General features: G+C 36.7%; 1 protein-coding gene across 1 annotated transcript in view; it reads right to left on the bottom strand.

The window, feature by feature from the left end:
- The window catches only part of LOC122405426, a 99,804-nt gene extending 80,346 nt beyond the window's left edge, over positions 1-19,458 (bottom strand). The window contains exon 1 of the mRNA XM_043410148.1: positions 19,353-19,458. The gene's annotated coding sequence lies outside the window, so the exon portion shown is untranslated. The remainder of the gene's footprint in view (positions 1-19,352) is intronic.
- Between the last annotated feature and the right edge of the window lie 439 nt (positions 19,459-19,897).

The following is a 19,897-nucleotide window of genomic DNA, read 5'->3' as shown; positions in this document are numbered from 1 at the left end:
AGGAGATAATAATTTCGTTTTAAAAATTGCACGCAGAAACTTTGTACCAAGAAAAATAAATTTAATATTCAGACTATCGCACGCGAATAAAATATTACTTGTGTTAAAGGTCTATCGTGTGTTCAGTTTCGTGTGTGCCAGCGTTATCGAAAATTGGGTCGCCTAAGCGATATTGTATTTCATGTAGAATGTTATCGGATGCGCATCGAAACAAAACAATGACCACCAGATTATCTTTTGCAGCTTCAATTTTATTTCAATTTTATTTCGCCGTACTATCGCTCTTATTGGAAAACTCGTTATTATCCGATGGGTACCCTGTGGCCACTGTATTCGCTAAAGTGCGATTTTTTTTTTTTCAAATTTCGTAGAAAACAAAACGCTCCAATATCGGGGGAACAATGCTAATTTATCGATTCTCCGAGGCGGAAGAAAATTGCGGATTCCACGCGATGCTGGGACAGAAATCTACATCGAAACGTTGCGATGTTGATTCAGTGTAATTCTACGTTTCCGCGCTCCCTGCTCCCTCGGAATAGGAAGGTAATACCGATGTAATTTGTATTTACGACCCTCCACAGACCCATTGTACCGCATTGCTCAACGAGCCACATATCCTTTTAGAAGGCGCATCGATCCACCGACAAAGCAAAGAAAAGAGCCTGGATTCTTGGTGACACAGAACCTTTCCAAAATCCCCCGTCGGTGACACTGATACCGGTTCATTTTATACGTGGAATCTCATTAATGGAAATAGGCTTCGCGTACAGATCAACGAGAACATGATTTATACTAAGGTTTCACCACTATGGCAATCTGGGGCGTTGCAACCTTGGCAGAAGTTGAATTAGAAGTAATACTGTTACAAACGTAATATTTCTGTTTAAGTAACATCGTTAACACGTTGACCGCCATGCCCAAATTTTTCTATGGAAAACAGGAATATTCGACATTGTCCCCAATGTTATTTAAAAGTTTTCTAATATCAGACAACGAAACTATTCATTGTGCTTTGGAGAGAAGAACATAAAATGTAATAGTAAATTATGGTTGCCTTAGAATAAATGGAACCCTAAAACCTAAATTTCTTTTTATAAGAAATCCATCATTGCCCTACTGAACATATAATTTATTATTATAATATATTAAGAGTGCCTCCTGGGTATTCCATTTTAAAAAACCAATTATTTTCTAGTAATGCTTTACATTTTCTCAAAGTAATTAGAAAATTGCTAACAAATAATATTTATGAGTTCTGTAAGATCAAGTATGGAATCTGAAATTAAAAATTTTAGTTAAATCGACGAATCTAATATTAATGGCGAGACGTTTTCTATAAACACATTTCCATTAACATTTGCAGTCTCGCTAGTGTGACTGTGTGTCGCGTTTTAGGGCGCGCGTAGTTAAAGGTTAATGAGATTACGTATAGGTGTAGCATTACAGGGTTAAGCAAAGTTTAACGAAGGCTTACTGTTCGACACGAGTCTCGCGTTATGCAACGGGCAGAAGATCGCTCGCGACATCCAATCGAGTTCCAGGAACTCTCGGAAACTCCGACAGAACTGACACCCGAAGTCCACAAACTTGTTTTCTTTAATCCTGTCATAAGGTCGCGTCAACTACAAGGTTATTAGCGACACAACGTTTCACGATTCCATTATCCATATTTTATCTGACAAGCTTCGTTTTATTAAGTTGTATATCAGCTGGAAGTTTCATTTATTTATTTTTTTTTATATTTTATTTAAGGTCGTATTAACAATTGAGGTCATCGACTACCATCAATAACTTACATATTCTCATTTTAGATCATTTGAGTTCATCTCATTCATTATTAATTGAGCTCGTATAATTTTTAATTTAGTATATTTCTCTACTGTGATAAAAATCATTGCATTCAAATGTAATATGTTTCATACTGAGATAACAGTTTCGATATTTTAGAGCATATTCCTATGTTATTAAGTTTGAATGAGTTAATTTAGTTCAATTTCTTCAAATTCTTCGAGAATTCCTATTTGGTGGTTCTGAGTTTGTTACTATAAAGCAGTGTGTTAGGTTTCTGTATCCAATTTTTAGTTGTTTTCCAATTTCTTTTCCAGGTCTACTCTATTGCTTCATCTGCTCTTTTATTATCAACAATGTGTACATTTTTATTTAGTTCAAATTAAACATATTTGTTGCAATGCCTTCCACAGCTAATAGAACTGATTTCTAATCGATAAAAATATAGAAAAGATTAATTTGTAGTAAAACCAATCCTACTTTGAATAGTTTGTATAGATCAGTTTTTCGTTGCTCGTTTCCTTCTTTATCCAGGGAATCTCTAGATTCCAATCCATTGCATACATTATCCATCGAATTGCAAATAGTTTCGAGAGCATAGACCTAACTTACTAACTTCGACGGAAATAAAAGGCAGCTTGCAAAGAGACCAGGTTGGTTCCTTGTTTCGGCGGTTCAAAGAACATCAGGGCGGTGCACGCGTGCGCGTTCTCCTATTAATATTCATGAGTCGCTGGCAGAATCCGCTTAATTATCGCGGCCATAGACTGTTCTGGTAATCTCACGGGCGTGAAGGTTCCATTTGAATAAATAGAAATGGGTTTTCTTCGGTGTACACGTCTCTTCCGCGGCGTGTTAATTCTTCACGGTTTGACGTATTCCCCTTGTTTGGTATCAGAGAATTCGAAACGATGCTGAACGCTGAATATGCATCAATTTTTTTCTAGCATACTTGATTACGGAGAAGAACGTAAAATAAGATAACAGAGCGACTGTCACAGCGATCGGGCGATTAAGGCCGTTGCACGTCCAACGACACGACGCGAGGACAGTGTCAACGTTCGCATTATTGTACGCGATTCAATTATGTTTGTATACGAAAACATACCGCCGCGATTTATGTAGTATGTTACCGAGGTAAATTAAATTTATATCGAGTTTTATCGAACACGATGCTACGACGAGCTAAAAATACAATAGCGATTTGTGTACCTTATCCTTCGGTAGCGATGGGATGATAAAACAATTTATGTCTAATTGTTAGGGTTCTTAAGAATTTGATGTGATTCACTATAAATGAAAAGAAGTTTGTTTCTTATAGAATTTCGTTGTTTTTGAAACTGATATGAGTCTATTTTTTCGTACATTGAGATATGTAAAGGTTCGTATTTGAGGAAATTATTAATAAAACGTGTCAAAAATAAAAGAAATTTAAGTAAACTAAAATGGAATTAAATAAATTAAAATAAAATTAAATACAAGACAAGATAAAACTATTTCGTAAATAGAGAAGTAACAAATAGACAGAATTCATAGAAAAATAACAATTATAGTGAAACATAGTGCACAAATACGAGTGGATAGTAAGAACTGTATCTACGGTTATCACTTTCGTTACCCACTTTGAAGGTTTTAAATACGAGAACGACCTGCAGTGAAAAGATACGTGTCAAATGACACAATATAAATAAAAATAACATATAATTTCGCGGTAGAAACGGTGTGAAAAGCCTGTGTCCCACTGTTCGAGCATAACATATCGATTTCCTCAGAATGAAACCAAACATCGAAACATTCTTGAGAGTAAACCACCGGGCGGTTTAACAATCGATACAACTGCGTGAAAAGCTTTTGATTGGAGCCGCGTACCTTCGCTTACTCGATAGTTCTCGCGCGTGTGTGTGTGTGTGCGTGGGATAAAAAAAAAAAAAGAAAAGAGTGTGGCGAGCTTTTTACCGGGTCTCCTTTATCCGGCGAGGACCTTTCATCATTGTGGCTCTCTGTTCGCCTCGGATAATCGAAAGCTCATGCGCGACCGAAGAAAAGGAACGCGGTGAGTTCGAATTGAAATAAAGGTGTACCATTAGTCTGTAAAGGCACAGAGGATCCATTCGTGGATGACGTTCTAATAAAAACGTAACGTAATAATTAGCGGCCGCGGCGGTCCCCTAATTAAGGGAAAAACAGAAGGGATAAAAAGGCAACCACCCCCGCTTTAACGGCAAGGTTTAAAACTTCTCTTTCGCGTGTCCCCGTTTCCCGTTTTTTTTTCTTTCTTTATCCCCGGTTTTTCAGTTTCCTTTTCGATTCCTTTCAAGCCGATTGGATTATTCGCGACACCTGATTCTACAAACTTTCTCCGCGGGCGAATTCAATAACGTCGAGCTAAATGTTTCGATGCTGTGTTGATGTTCGTAACCCACTTACGACTCTCAAACGAGCGTGGCATACTCACCGGACGAACTTTCCTTAATTTTCTCGACAATTTGCGCGACAGTTTCTTCTGCCTCGGCCGTGGCCCGAAGGACGCCAGGCGCGTTACTAAAATCACCATGCTTCGTTTGCCTTTAGGGGTAGCTACTCTACTCTATTATTTATTTCGCTGCAAAACTTTGAAAGGAACCTTTGAAAAATATACGTGCAAATCCACTGCTTAAAATCTCTGATCTACTTGACAGATTAGCGCAACACTAAAAAATAATTAAACTTCAAAGGATTTCTGTTTCTATAATTATTGATCTTTCTAACATAATTTTTTTTTGGAATTTTGATACATGGAAAAATATAATAAAATTCAACGCAAAGTAACGGATAAAAATAAAATTAAAAATTCTATAACCATAAATACAAAGTATAATAACAGTAATAATTCGTCTGTACCAAACATGTACACACTAAGAAATTTAGAATGAATAAAAAATGGCAATTGCAAACGTATGAAATTAAAAATAAATATACGTTTCTGATTTATCGAGGTGGCCTAATGCTCGCGATTGGCAGCGTGCTGTTATTAAACTAACCTTGTGCGAGGAAGTAATTTTTCAGTCTGTCGGGCCGGTATGTACAAACATAACTATAAAGATGTCTACCCGATAGGACGGTGCACTTAGGCTCGAAGACGGAATTCACGATCGGGGTACTGTTCTCGATCACCCTGTTTGATTTACGTCGCGCGAGAACAATAAGCGTTGGAACAATCTGTCTCGCTCGAAAGAGCATTCAGGATGAGCCTTAACGGTGAAAGCCGGACCGGAAGGATCGACGATCCGTGACCACCGGCACGACAATGCAAACGGTACCTAAGCCTTTTGCTCGTAGGAAATGTACGGCGACGGTTCTTGATACATACGTGATTTTCAACAACGATTTCGCGAAACGATCTTTGATCCATCGAAACCGACTTTCAGACGTTTCTGTTGATCCTTGCATCCGCAGGATCCAGGTGTATTTACAGCACCAGTCTATTGGTTGATTGCTCTACAAAAACGCAAAATAATTGCACGAGAATTTGTGTGCACTTTCTCGAAATTCTAATGTTCCTGAATGTCTCATTTTAAAATGATTTATAATATTAACTTTATGAATCTTTTTAAATTTTAATTTCTGAACACTCAATTGATACAGTTTCGTGGTTAAAATAAATTTCCTTGATGCTACAAATTGACAAGAGATTTTAATTTTGAAAGGAATCTCGAGAATGAATTAATTAAACACTACAGGGACTGATTAATAACTCTATAAATACACAAGCTGATCACACTAAAATTTGTGTGTACTTTCTCGAAATTCTAATGTACCTGAATGTCTCATTTTAAAATGATTTATAATATTAACTTTATGAATTTTTAAAAATTTTATATTTAATAATTTTATATTTATTAATAAATTTCCTTGATGATAAAAATTGACAGAAGATTTAAATTTCGAAAGGAACCTCGAGGAAAACAGTTCTCTTTCGAAGTTGATCGATTTGGTAAATGAGGAGACCGTGTTGAGAACGTTAAAAATTGTTCGAGAAATAAAGTTTTAAATGGGAATGTATCCTCAACGCGCCAGAAGAAAATGACTCGAACGTGTAACATAGATGATTGAGAGGAACACAGCCACGTATCCATGAATATTTATACCGTGGTTATATCGCGGAGGTAGCAGGCGTTGGAAAAAAAAAAGAAAAACGTAACATCAAACGTTGAATAAAAGACTCCATCCTCTATGGAGGAAGCGGTGACCCAGCGAACGGTTGTATCTTTCAACGGAATCGATATCTTAATTTATTGCTCTCGGCTCCACCTGTCGTTCGTACGCCCCTCGAATTCCACGTTTATTAATGGCAATTATTAATGATACTTATTATTGCCCGTTATTAACGATTACGCGATCGGTAATGTATCGTCATGTATGTACAACCAGCGACCGAATATGAACACACCAACGTTTTCGACGCGTTTAAATCGCTGTTTACTATGCGGCTGTAATGGATGTACGTAAATTCCACGGATATTAAAATGCGCGTACATGGTCTTATTGAATATCAATCGGACCCGTAATCGATGCTGCGTGATTTAAACAACATTTGCAAAAATACAGAAACCATTATCGTCGCCAAATCGTAATTGGAATATCGAGTTTTAATTTTCTTTACCTGTTTCCAGTCTGGCCGCGAAGTTAATGACACGATGAATACACACACTCGCGCATGATTCTAGATACTAGAAAAAGCTAAGAATGTATATATTTAAACATCTAACTTCTTCTCGTATTTTAGTTTCAGACGACAGAAACGTTTCTGAATTTAAAGATTTCTTTGCTTAAGATATCGATTATTCGGATTAGTAGGAAAATATAATAGTTTAACACTTACAAAAGTCTAAATTCCTCGTTTCTTTCATTTCTTTTCGTTAATCTATGACAAATAATAAAGAAACTTTAAACGTGTTTTTCTCAGGACTATTACATATCGAATTATCTATAACAGGTCGATATTATCGATAGATATCGATAATGGTGTCTTCAGTTCAGAACATGGGAAGGTTTTACACTTCCAGTCGCTAATCTCATCACCTTTTAAGAAGGCAGATTGTAGAAAATTTTTCGTGACTAAATAGCTGTTGCGCCGTTGCCACGAAAGCACGGAACACGTTACTGGCGCTCGGATAAGGATAACTTTATAGTTCAAGTTCCTCGCACACTGTCGGAGCTTTATCGTCGTACACTGTAGCGAATGCTCGTTCGCGAGGAGGTGCACTAAATTGCTTCTTAATTGCAAGCTACAGAGTTGCTTATACACACACGGAGGCACGTGTGTGCACGTGTCCCTTTGCCAGCTTGTATACAGGGTGCTTCGTCCAAACAAGGCCAGCTAAATACAGTGAAGAGTAAAATTGAACCAATGAAAGTGTCCTTCTAGAAAACGATAACTTAAGCGTTAATAATAAGAAGTAGGAACAATTTTATTTTCATTATAAATGCTTAAGAAAATAATTTAAGAAAAACCTATTTGTTCTATGATAGTGAACATGTTTATTTACGTGCATCGTCCTCTTCTCTAAATAATAAAAAATACTGAACGTATCTTTAACTCGAAAACACGATGGAACAAGATATATACAATTATATGCAAGAAAGATTGTTAATTTTGGAAACTGTGAACAAAGTAAAGAAGATTGCCTTGTTTAGGAGGAACACCCTGTATAAGGGAGTAAATGAACAAGAGTGAGGGAACGTGTATGCAAATCCGTAGCATCCTTCACTATACTGAAAGCTCACGCGGCCAAAGTTCGATTGTGCTCGTACGATTGCGATTGGTCGACATGAAAGGCGTGGGAGACAAAGCAATTACGTCGTCAGTCTGGATCAAATCTGATACGGTGTTCCGATTATATTGCTCATTTCCTTTATGAAACTGACATTCTAGAAAGCTTGTCACGGATTATGTTTCATTTGGTTAATATCCAGCTCGATAACCCGGGGATTGGATTTCTTCTTCCGAGGTGCTGTCACCGCGGAGAAACTAGAGAAACAAACCGGCACAGTCTGCTAAAAAGGAAAAGCAAACCGGCTACGTTGTTACAGAACTTTCCCTGTATCGGTTTAAAACGTATCGAGTTATCTCGCCTTTGATAAACCTTCAACGAAGTAAACTTCATTTGTCTCTGCTCCAAAAAGTTTAGGAATATTACTATTACCCTTTTATAGGGAATTTATTAGAGAAACTATCTTTTGGGGAGATTCTACCAACCAAAATAAAAATGTTTAAGTTTAAAAATTTTTAAACTTCTATTTTCAACGATTAATAATCCAGATGCAAAGCTTCAAATGCAATTTCGTTATTTCTGATTTTTAATCTATTTTATAAACCACCAAGTTGAAATAATTTTTGTTCTGTAGTATGCTTTCGTAAAAGAAAATCACGGTAATAAATAAATCGCGTATTAAGAATCGGGAACCTATTTGCGTAGAAAGAAAGAGTGAAAGTGATAACCAAAAAAAGAAAAAAATGGACCCGTCTTTAACTTTGTTTTCTGTCTACCTTGTAGGCATGAAAAATACGTGTTCCTTTGTGATTTTTTTTTGCGGGTTATTAAAGAGCGATTAATTCCGGATTTTGTAGATACATTTATTATATATTTAGCTACATTTAAAGAATTTTTGCAACGCATAATATCTATTGATTACGCTGTTTTTGTTGATCATCAAACAACAGTTTTTACGAACGGCACCCGACTGCGTAACGTGATATCTTGCGAACAAGTTATTCGAAATCCTAAAACCAACGATATTCTTAATATAGATGAGTGTGGTTATAGCATGAACTAGGATCTTTTCAAAAAAACAAAAAATGGCAAAATGGCAGCTATTTTACGAAAAAATACTGAATATTTTCATATATTTGGTTGCATTTTTGTTAATAAAAGAAAAAGTATTGCATATATCGCAATTATCCTAGTTCATGCTATAGGGAGACCAGTTCTGAAGATACTGTATAAATTTCATGTTGATATCTTGAATAGTTTTTTAGTTATCACGCACGCAGTGCCGAAAAATGTAGTTTCGAGAAAAACAGCTTTAAAGTTTCACGTCCAATTGTTATACCTGCGCGTGGTACATTTCAGCAGGCTATAACTTCGTTAGTTTCCCGAATTTCAATTTAATATTTGGTTGACATATTTTCGAGACTACATACTAAAGGAAAATGCAAAAAAAAAAAATATCGATTTTCTTAATCCCACAAGGTAGAAAGGCCCCTTAAACCTACGCTTGTAAATGAATTATAATCTGTTCGAGATTTCTAGAGCGATCTCCATATCTAACTCCACTGCTAATATTCCCCAGCGATACGGAAGGTTAGTGAATCGGAATTTAATTTATTAGCAAGCATATACGATCGCCACTCTTGCGACGATTTAATTCAAGACCTATAATTAGATTCGTATGTTTATTAATGAGCTCGCGTGCCGTAGTTCCTGCGCGTATCAGCAAACTTCTGACTTTCGTTTTTCGCACTCGCTAGTCGTTTCTTCAGGAACGAATTTTTCCCTTTTCTCTTTCATCGATCGAGAAAATATATTTTTGCATTTAAATTAATTTACGATGGTTGAGAATATTCAATTTCGAATACGTTTCCATTAAAAAAAAAAAGTTACTCTTAAAATAATTTCGAAAGCTTTCGACGAATAAAGGACAAGTAAAACATTTGTGTTTCCCTTACGAAATCGAGTAATTTTGTTTTAAAACACCCTGTGTAACGCTTCCAGCGCGTAAAAATATTTGTAAAAACAGTGCTCGTTCATCCAGAGCCTCAAAGTGGTTTCTCTGGGAATTTAAGTCGCCTAATACGGATCTAGAAAGAAGAATGGTCCGAAACTGGCGTAATGAGACGTTAGCAATCGCATCGAACGACCGAATTGGTTCGTGCAAGGCGAGTACAGCGTCCGTGCGAACGACTTCCGATCTCTGTGGAACTCGAAACGGAAGATTACCGTCCATCTGGGGACGTCAAACTGCACATACGTGAGCAGCGACTGCAGGAAGCGTCGTGCGTGACGTATGCACAATGATACGCAATATAGTTCACGTTCCACGGCAGTGTCTCTGGTGACTGTGAATATTGCACAAACCTGTTGTACGGGTCTGTCAGGTTGTCACGCTGTTTCGATCTTTTCTATGCTTGATTCCCACTCGAGCTCGAGGGAGTCTCGTGCTGCAACTACCGCGCGGACTATTGCAACGCCAGCTATTACCTTTCTTTCAATTTCTTTTCCCCGATCGTATCAATAGCAACGTAGAAACATTTTAAACGATACATTGTATATTATAATTTCGTATGAATACTATCTTTCGATTAAGTTTGTTCTTTTGAATTGGTCTTAAAGTTGTAATGAAATAATTATTATTATTAAACAACACAGAATTTTCAATTGTTTGTTTCTTTCGAGCGTCATAATTTAGGTCGTGATTTCTATTCTATATAATAATAATTATTATTATACATTTATTTTGTTATCACTATTATTATGCATTTGTATTACTATTATTATTATTATACAAAAATTCGATAGAAATCACGTTTTAAATTATGACGCTCAGAGGAAAGAAACAATTGAAAATTCTGTGTCGTTTAATTATAACTATCGAATTTTTTTAACAGTTTGGTGCTCGAATATCGAAATCGGTACGTCTTTCGGTGCAGGGGAAAAGTATGGCTGGCGCGTCTGTTCGTTACTCACTGTTTCTACTTAAAATGATGTTCGACTTGAATCTATCGCACGCGATTTCATGCAGATTAGTATGAATAAATCTCCCCAAAATCCATTGCAAATATGCAAGTAAATTATTATGTTTCCATAGAAATTTATTAACAGGTTTGATCGTGGTTCTTTGTTTGATAATGCCATGACGAAGTTTCTATGAGAAATATCTTCTTTGTACGTGGGTGTGGATCTGTTAAAACTCCGCGGGAATTGTAGGCAAAGGAAACCGTACGCGAACAAAATTCAGTTTCTCCCTTAAATCGTTTAAAAGGGACAGAAGAAATTTAAATGAAAAACGTCGGGACCATTACTCCGCGACGGAGTAAAAGTCGCACGGTGTTACAAGCTCCATGGAAATTGAAGGATGCCGGTGGAATGGATAACACGACGGTTGCGTCACATTCTCGTTGCGGCATTGAAAACGGGCAAAAGCACCGCGGGCCATTTAAGGTACTTGTGTCTCGACGCGTTCCCGTTTTGTCGTAAAGGTTTCTCTCTCGCGACCGGCTGAAGTTCTCGGGTGAACAAACCATCGTGACACGATTTACGGTGCAAGGTTCTGGCCCGTTTCGACGGAATATCGGCTCTTTTCATCGCCCGACGATTAATCGCTAATTTTATTTTATAGAAATTTCTGCGACCGTTTTCGAAATCCTTTTAATTCGTACGAATCTGTCCCTTCGTAAACAGGAATTAATCCCAGTGTACCATTTAATGACAATATTACTTGGAAAATAAATTGCATATTTAATTTGATTCAAATCCTATGTGTTGAGAAAAACTGTACTTAAATTTACAAGAGAAAATTTATTTAAAATTAATTAAATCAGTTAATGATGATTTGACTATATAAATAAATTACATATTTAATCCAACCCAAATTCTATATGTTTTTCTGAAATACTTAAAAATATTATTTCAAGTAACAGGTTATTTTATTTTATAATTATTCTCATGCTGTGATCACATTTGAAATAATATTATTTGAGAAATAACATAAAATATTCAGACTTTCGAAATTGTTTTTGATGAAAATTCTGGGCCTTGTTTACTACTTTTATTTACAGTCCTTCGGATTATTTATTTGCTTTAAGCAAATTGTTATAAAGATTTCATAAAATAAATCACAGTCCAAGTCTATTTTCAATGGTATTCGATTTTAAAAATTTACAATCCATACAGAATTTAAAATCTGTGGGTTTGTGAGTTTTGTCAAACCCATGTGAAATTTCGTAAGATCGTTTTTCACGTGAAACGACACTATTTCTCCATGATTTTACAAATTCGATCCCACGATACAAAAAGCAGATTACAAAACAGTGATAGCCTCACCGTCCATTGGTATTCTTCGGTCGATTATGATGCAAAGGAGGAATCTCGAATCGGAGATAAATGGACATCACTTTCATAATGGCTGGTAGGTGAATTAAACCAACTAGGCGCGTCAAAATCAGACGCTCTTATTTTCCAGAACCGAGAGACATTCTCGGGAATAAACAATGGATGTAAATCCATTGCGACATCCCTCCGGAGGCCCATGACTGAATATGTATATACCGTTGGCGATCGATATGGAGATAGTCGATTCTCATAAATATTTATCGGGCACAAAAACTTCTGGAACCGGCCGCATCTCGATTTTCCAGTCAGTCGTTTTCTTTATTATTACCGTTACTGTTATAGCCGCTGCGCCCTCTTTCGGTAATGTCGACATACGCAAAGAAAGAAAGAAAAAAAAAAGAAAACCAGAGCGTGTTCTTGTCGGCGCGGGAAACTGTCGACCGAGATTCACTTCGGAACCTATCGATTTTTCGGCGTCGCGTTTCTACCCCGACGCCAGCCGACGCAGCAGTAAATTCTAATAAATATTTATTGCCCGATAAAGTAGCATGCAAATACGTGGTCACGCGGCGGAACCTCGATTATCGAAATACACGTACACGTTAGCCGTGCTCCTTCCGGTCATCCGAGCAGTCGACAACCACCCTCCACCCCTTAATACATCCCCAACCAATTGGGGAGATCTACTTCTTGCATGCAACAAACGTGTCTATATTCACTGTATGAAACTTCAAATCAAAAATAACGCTGGATAAAAATTCATTTTCGAAAGACAGGGTAATAAAAAGAGGGTTAATTTTAGGGGTGTACTGAATATAAACATGAACAGAACACACTGGATAAAAGTTACTTTTCGAAAAATACCCAGGATAATAAAAGAGGGGTGAATTTTAAGGGTATCAAGTATTTAATATGCTGATTGAGGCACACTATGAATATTTTACAAGTACGAACGAATAGAGCAATTGGTGAGACGAACGATGCAAAGTGTTAAAGCTATGCTGACTATAATAGAGATTGACACAAAGGCGACGCAAAAATCGCGATGATTATTCGTGCAATGGCGACGAGATAAAACGGGAAGAAGGATCTGCGAGAGTAAAAATTTAAAAGGGGAAAAAAAGAAAAAGACGCTGAAGGAAGAACTCGCCGGTGAGCATTCCTACGTCCTGAACTATACGAAGGCTAGGCTCATCCGGATCACAAACGTTCCCACGCTGTGAGAATCCACCGTGAACTGCCACCGCTCCTCCTGATGGCGTTTCCACTTCCGTTCGATCGCTTCTTGCGCGTCAGGGTGGGGCATCTATTCGCGAACGAATAAAAATTTTTGGTTCGTTCGAAAGCTACCATTGCGAAAATAAATGAAAACTAATTAAAAGAAAGTCACTGTAGAAAGTGACGCGCAGGTTACTTTGTTTACAGCGGTAAAAGTTTCTCACGCAAATTCATAAAATAAAAAGCTGATGCATCGATAATAACACCTAACATCTAAATAAATCGCATTTATTAGAAATCATTCAGCGCTCCACTTTCCTCTTAATGAAATTAACAAACAAGAAGTCATATAAAATCGCAAAATAATCAGACGATGGAAAAAGGTCGTAAAAATTTTTTTTGTACGATACTTCTTCTTACCACACTTTGCAAAGTGCAAGAAAAAATTCTATCATTACATTTGCAATAACCATTCCCATAAAACTTTTACGATAAAAATTTTAAAATATTCGTTTTACAGGAATATTGTTCGAAAAACTAAATGATTGGAACAGTACAAAACAGAACAAACGTTTCTCTTGGTTCGTGACAAAAAGCACAGCCATTGCAATTTGATTTCTATGGTTTCATCGTCCACCGTTGGGAAACCGTATATTTCGCGACATTTTTTTTAAAAAAGCAATTTCTCGAATTTCATCGGGAACGAATCAGAAAATAATATTTCAGGGCAAGACGCGATACCGTAAAACTTTTCGCTGGTTTCGAACGTTCCGAGTAATTATCTGCTCGAATCTTCGTCCGAAATGAAGCGAATGCAATTTACGTGCGCACTCACTCGTAATCCACGGACAAAGAAGCACTGCTGCGGTAGATATAAAACGAAAAAAGCGGTGGAAACCAATCGTAATACGTTTATCAGCGAAGTCACGTTTACGATGCCCAGGAGTCCGCGGCTGAAACTCGGTCGACGAGAAACAAAATAAAGAAAAACGATGCACCCGTCCCTCTTACTCGGTTTCTCCCGCGCGTGATACCTTACTTACTTCTTTCGATCCTTTTTCTCCTCGTTGCACTTTCTTTTTAGAATGCGCAAAAACTCCAGAAAGTAACAATTTCAATTTTATCAAACAACAAAAATACATTCGTAAGAATATTCATTTCTATATTTTTTGTAAGTTTTATCAACTAGTTGTTGCATTGTTTTATTAATTGTAAGTTTTCCACTAAAGAATAATTTGTAGAAGATCAAATTTATTTTTAGAGTTCCTCTTTTTTATTTCTTACTACGTATCTCGTCACGTTTATGAATATTTTTATAATCGTATTTTTAGGTAGATTGATTTCGAATGCTTCTATTATTTTTTGCATTTCTTTTGTAAAGACTGGAATGATGTATATGTCTTTTTTAAGCATCCTGTACATATTAGTTTGTAACAATTTATTACGGGAACCTCACCGCTGAACTTATACATCCACACAGTGGAGAAGTTAAAGTAGGTCACCTGGATAACTCGTTTATTTTTAAAGATAGAAAAGAATGTTTGTGACAGAAATTGTTTCGTTTATAGTATGACATTTGAAGGTCAGTAATTTTTATTTAACATACCGTTTTATTTACCCTCTAACGGAGTCATTATCCCTCTAACGATACAATGACCTATAGTTCAAGGTCAATCAAGAATATTAAAACAAATGCAATAATTCCAAAATTTATATTTCTACGTTTCAAATTAATTTTAATTCAGATTAATTTATTTTAATTTGTTACAGTGAAATATGGTCGATCGTTCGAGTGTTAAAATTGAATAATATTGCAAAATTTTCGATAACTTTCATCAATACGAATGCTCGGTTGTTCGTTAGTTTCTTCTCAATTTTTTTTTTAGAATTCATTTCCCCGTCTTCAGGATATCTCCCTTTCATTTTATTCACCTTTCCTCCGAGCTCCTTTCAGTTTCATCTAGTTCGAACCTCTTTCCGATCTCCGATCCAGCATCTGTGCCCTCCTTTCTTCTTACTTTTACTCAGCATCCCGTTTCCCTCGTGGTACCCGTCTCTCTTTCGGTGTTCCCGTTTCTGTTTGCTGTCCCGTTCGCTCTCTCGGCCCGATTCCGCGCTATAATATCGCTAGCTCGCTTCCGCTCGACCGGCCCACTTGTAACCCATTGAAACAACGACGATGTGCCGCCGATAGAGCACAGTGAAACTGTAGCGACACAGGCTAAACCGTATCCTTTCCTGCGGATGCAACGCGTATAGTCCGTATACATACCTAGACACATCGCATAGATTGCAAAGGGAACGATACGCCACCCACGCGAACACGTCAACTGCGAAAAGTCTAAAAATTTTTCACGACGAAAAAATCGAATGACGACACGCTTCCCTGAGAAGCAATCTCATTCGAGCAACCATCGCGTAACAATTTATTCGATACGAAATATTATCAAAATCTGGACGAAAGTTACAAGTAAGAGGGGATAATCAGTGGACTCTTATTATGTAAATTCTAAATGGAATTTATATATTTTCTAATTTAAGTTTCAGACACTTCCAGCGTGACCATCCACCTCATCTATCGTCTCTCCATTATTATTCCTTAAATCCTTTAATTTTCTAGTTTGGTGAATTTACAAAATCAAATAAGCGAGAGCATCGGATATACGAGCCATGAAACGTCTGCCCCTAACAATTGGACTCTAAAAAGCCATGGGTTTGAAATAGCTTGAAGATAGCAACAGTAACGTTCGTTTCTTTTCGGTGCAGCGTTGCATAAATAAATGTTAATCGGGTTAACGTCGAAATCGTTGGGAAAAGTCGCCGCGTTTCGTAGCGGATATCGTTACAGGGAGGGAATATTAAATGAAAAATGTCGACCGGCTGCTATTAACACGCTTCCGTTCGTGCATCCACTTGTACCCCATTGAAATAACAACGTGGCACCGAGATAATCGAGTAGGTTACGGTCCTACGCTACGTAGCGAAATTCTCGCCGAACAGAATCGAGGGAGACGCGAATCTACACCGACGATAACGTTCGAAACAACAGAGGGGGAGAGAAAAGAATTGTGCCGACGAAGGCACTCGAACGGCCTGATTCGTACTTCGGAACGCGGCTGTGTCCACTCTGTTGGCTCTGTTCGCTCGAATGTAATATCAGGACTCCTCGAAACGTCGACACGAGGAAAGAAAAGGAAAATACTTCCAACCAATAACGAGAATCGATTGTGGTTCCGTGAGGCGACGTCTCGATTTTCGAGGCTGTAGGGCAACATCACCTTCCGGTACCAACATCACGAACGCGGTGGAGTTGTTAGACTTGGAATTGTAGTCCACGACATGATTGCAAACCGCTGGGATTTTTAGCGTTTTTCAGAATCGATAATAGAACGATGATGCTTAAAATAAGATGTGATTCGTAAATTGAACATTTTTATTCCTCCCAACTTGGAGGATCCTCCTTAGAGCCCAATGAAACGCGAAATACTATGCTTTGTTAAAGACAATAATATAATAGTATACGATGAATGTGTATCGCTAGATGCATTAAATTCTGACTAACTTAAAATAAATAATTACAACAAAAATGTGTATAGCTGTGTGAGCTCTTTCACCGAAGCTTTATAATAGAAAGCTCAAATTGTACAATATAATGTACTTTTGCAAACTTTCAAACGGTTACTCGTGGATGGATAGATACTGAAACTGGGTCTATTTTAGTAGTCACTGTAGCCGTGGAACTGAATAGAAATTCATCTATTATTCCGTCTGTGCGAAAGCTGTCCGATTCCATGACATCGTGCATCGTTTCAGAGCTAACAGTTCTGTCGTTTTTCCGTCATCCAACGGCTTTAGCCGTTCCAAGAAGAAGATTTCTACCTTGAAGTGGAGCGTGAATAATAGCGTTTCACGGAGAAGTATGCTTCACGGTGCAGCGTGAAAATGCATCTAGGCGTAACCAAATCCTCGCGTCGCTTTCGATAATATTCCGCCGTGATACTGTGCAGTTTTCATTTATGCATATAGAAACGGGACGCACAGTTCAGAACACGTAAATGCTCCAACGTATGAAAAAGATCCGAACGATCGGATAATAAAAATTTCATACAAATCTTGCGTCACAGGGAGAAAATTTTATCATTTTCCCCCCCCCCAGTTTCACAATGTTCCGCGAAATGAAATTTAATTCAAAATGAAAGTTTCATCTTTCGCATGAAAATTGTATAATGTGGAAAAACAGTACACGCGAAAGGCCAGTCGAGGCTTTCGTGTTGAAACGTTTTAAAAATTCTGACAAAATTCAGAATATTATATCTGACGCCTAAAAAATGTATTACAATGATAACGTTAGTCACATTATTTATTTTCTTTGTGTATAAAAATGTCAAGAAAAAAGTGCAGAAGGTGAATTTTTCATTATTGTTAAGTCGTAAATATTATTTGTTAGCAATGTATGATTTATAGATTTCAAAAATGTATTATATAAATATCATTAAAGTAACCTGTGAGTAAATTATATGCGATTCTTTGTTTATTAAATTAAATAAATAAACAAAACAAGACGCACGTATGTAATGGATAGTGAATACTGGTTCGATAAAGAATTCTTAATCGAACGTAGAAAGAATTCTCCCCCTGCCCCCCAGTCATTTATCGCCATTCGTTCTTTGCATTGGCCATAATGTAAGAAAATTTCCTTCGTGAATAAATGTTAATAAATCGCGCTCTGCCTCTACGCTCCCCATTCCGAGATTATTCCAGGAATATTTCGCACCGTGCTGAAGATTCTCATTCATGATATTACAACTTGAAACGGGTTTACGATACACGAGTACAAGAACGCCCACGTTTGCACTTCGAGCGCACGTACACGAGTTCCCCGATGAAATAAGGAAACGCAATAACGTAATTTATTTACGAAACAAATGTTGACGAAAGCCCCTAGGAGAAACTGGAACGTTATAAAAGTATGCAAAATATCACAAAAATTCTTTTCCCGAACAAATACACACGTAGTTTAAAACACTACTGAGGCCACTATTTTTCAGGTAAAACTAACTCAACTTAATTGTATAATTCATTATTAATTATCTTCGAGTAAATATTTTACCCATCTTCGGTGTCTTTAGTATGTTGTACTTATTATAATTAGATCTTTATGAAGCACTCCCTCATGGGTAATTTTAAAAACATTTTTTTTTCTATGTTATAAAAAATCTCTGAAGCACCCCTCGAAACGTGTTATTTTTACGTTTCGATTAAATTAAAGAACGATACGTGTTATGTAATATTAACCCTGATCCTATCGAGATTTGATTTTTAATGAGTAAAGTAAGGTTTGTAGGGTTTGTATGTAGTACATGATATATTACTTGTACATAAATTTTTAAAATGTTATTAAAATTCACCTCCCAATAGGATCAGGGTTCAAAGAAAATAGAGCTGTTTTAAAACAGCTACCTGATTGCGAACACCTATAATCTGGATCGTGTTTCAGTTTTCTAAAATCCATAAACTTGAAGAATTCTTAATTAGACAGTTCTTTATCTATAAAATTTGTTTTACGTGTGAAACTTTTTTAATTTTGATGGTAAATTAAACATGATCTCTAATCATTCTTTAGAAACTAGTTTCCATTATTGTACAAAAATATGTACATATATAACCACTCATTAAATTGTAATAAAATGTAAGAAATATAGTGGATCTCAAATACACGTTAATTTTCTGTGCTTCTTGTCATTTGTGCTTCAAAATGTCCGAAAAATTCTTATACCAATATAATTAAAAATGTCTGACAATTAAGGTATACGTAAATTATAATTCAATATAAAATTAAAACAACAATTCCAGTACAATCTCTGCGTATGCATTTTCTTTTTTCCAGTTAAATCATTCGGTTTTTGCTTTAAATAATTCAGATTTAAAAATAATGAAATGCGGTTTCTCGCAATCGGATGGCTGTCTTAAAACGGGCAACCGGAGACGGGCAAAATTCTCATCCGGATAAAAATTTCAAACAATGAAAAACAGTGGCTCGTTAAACAAGGCTAAAAGTTTCAATTATAGAATCGAATATATGACAGCGAACGGATAAAAAATTTAACCGTTTGATCGATTAACCGTCGCGAATGAGTGTCTACACAGTTGGTTTTATTGCTTATCTATTATTCAAATAAAATTTTGCCCAACGCCAGCGCCGGATGATTCGACGTGTAATCTAAAACGCCAATTTAAACGGAGAATTCGACAAACCGCGTAAAAAACCTTGCACCGCGAGCGATGTAACGCCGTTGGCTTCCAGCGAAGATCCGTTAGGAAGATTAATTGGAATCCTCTCTCTCTTCCTCTTTTTAGCTTTTAAAATACACTGCCGCCTCGTAGCGAGTCACGAGACCTTTAAAAGCACCAAACGATCACGAATCTTCGTAAATCCTTTTTTGTGTATCGCACAATACACGCTGAAGAGCCAGAAAGAATGCTTTCGATGAATTTTCGGCTCCTCGTTGGTGATCACAATTTTTTTAAATTGTTATTTCCTTATTGTATTATCGTTTGTTTATACGACAGTAAGAAATAGTAGATCTCCACTTTTCTCGAAATAGAGAAACCGAATTTTGTCCACTAACACATTTGTTCATTGCAATTATGTATTAATAATACAACAACAATATGAAAAGATTTCAGAGAATTTTATGGGCTACAAACTTGTACACTTGTTTCACGACAAACAGAAGCATCGAATTTTTATTATTCCCCAAAATATTTAAATCTCCGTTTGTTAAAATATATTGTGCTAA

The sequence above is a fragment of the Colletes gigas genome, unplaced genomic scaffold, assembly GCF_013123115.1.
Source record: "Colletes gigas isolate AHSC1104 unplaced genomic scaffold, ASM1312311v1 Colletes_gigas_Sc00004, whole genome shotgun sequence".
NCBI lineage: Eukaryota > Metazoa > Arthropoda > Insecta > Hymenoptera > Colletidae > Colletes > Colletes gigas.
The sequence above is the reverse complement of the archived record's forward strand: the minus strand, read 5'-3'. Positions and strand labels throughout refer to the sequence as shown.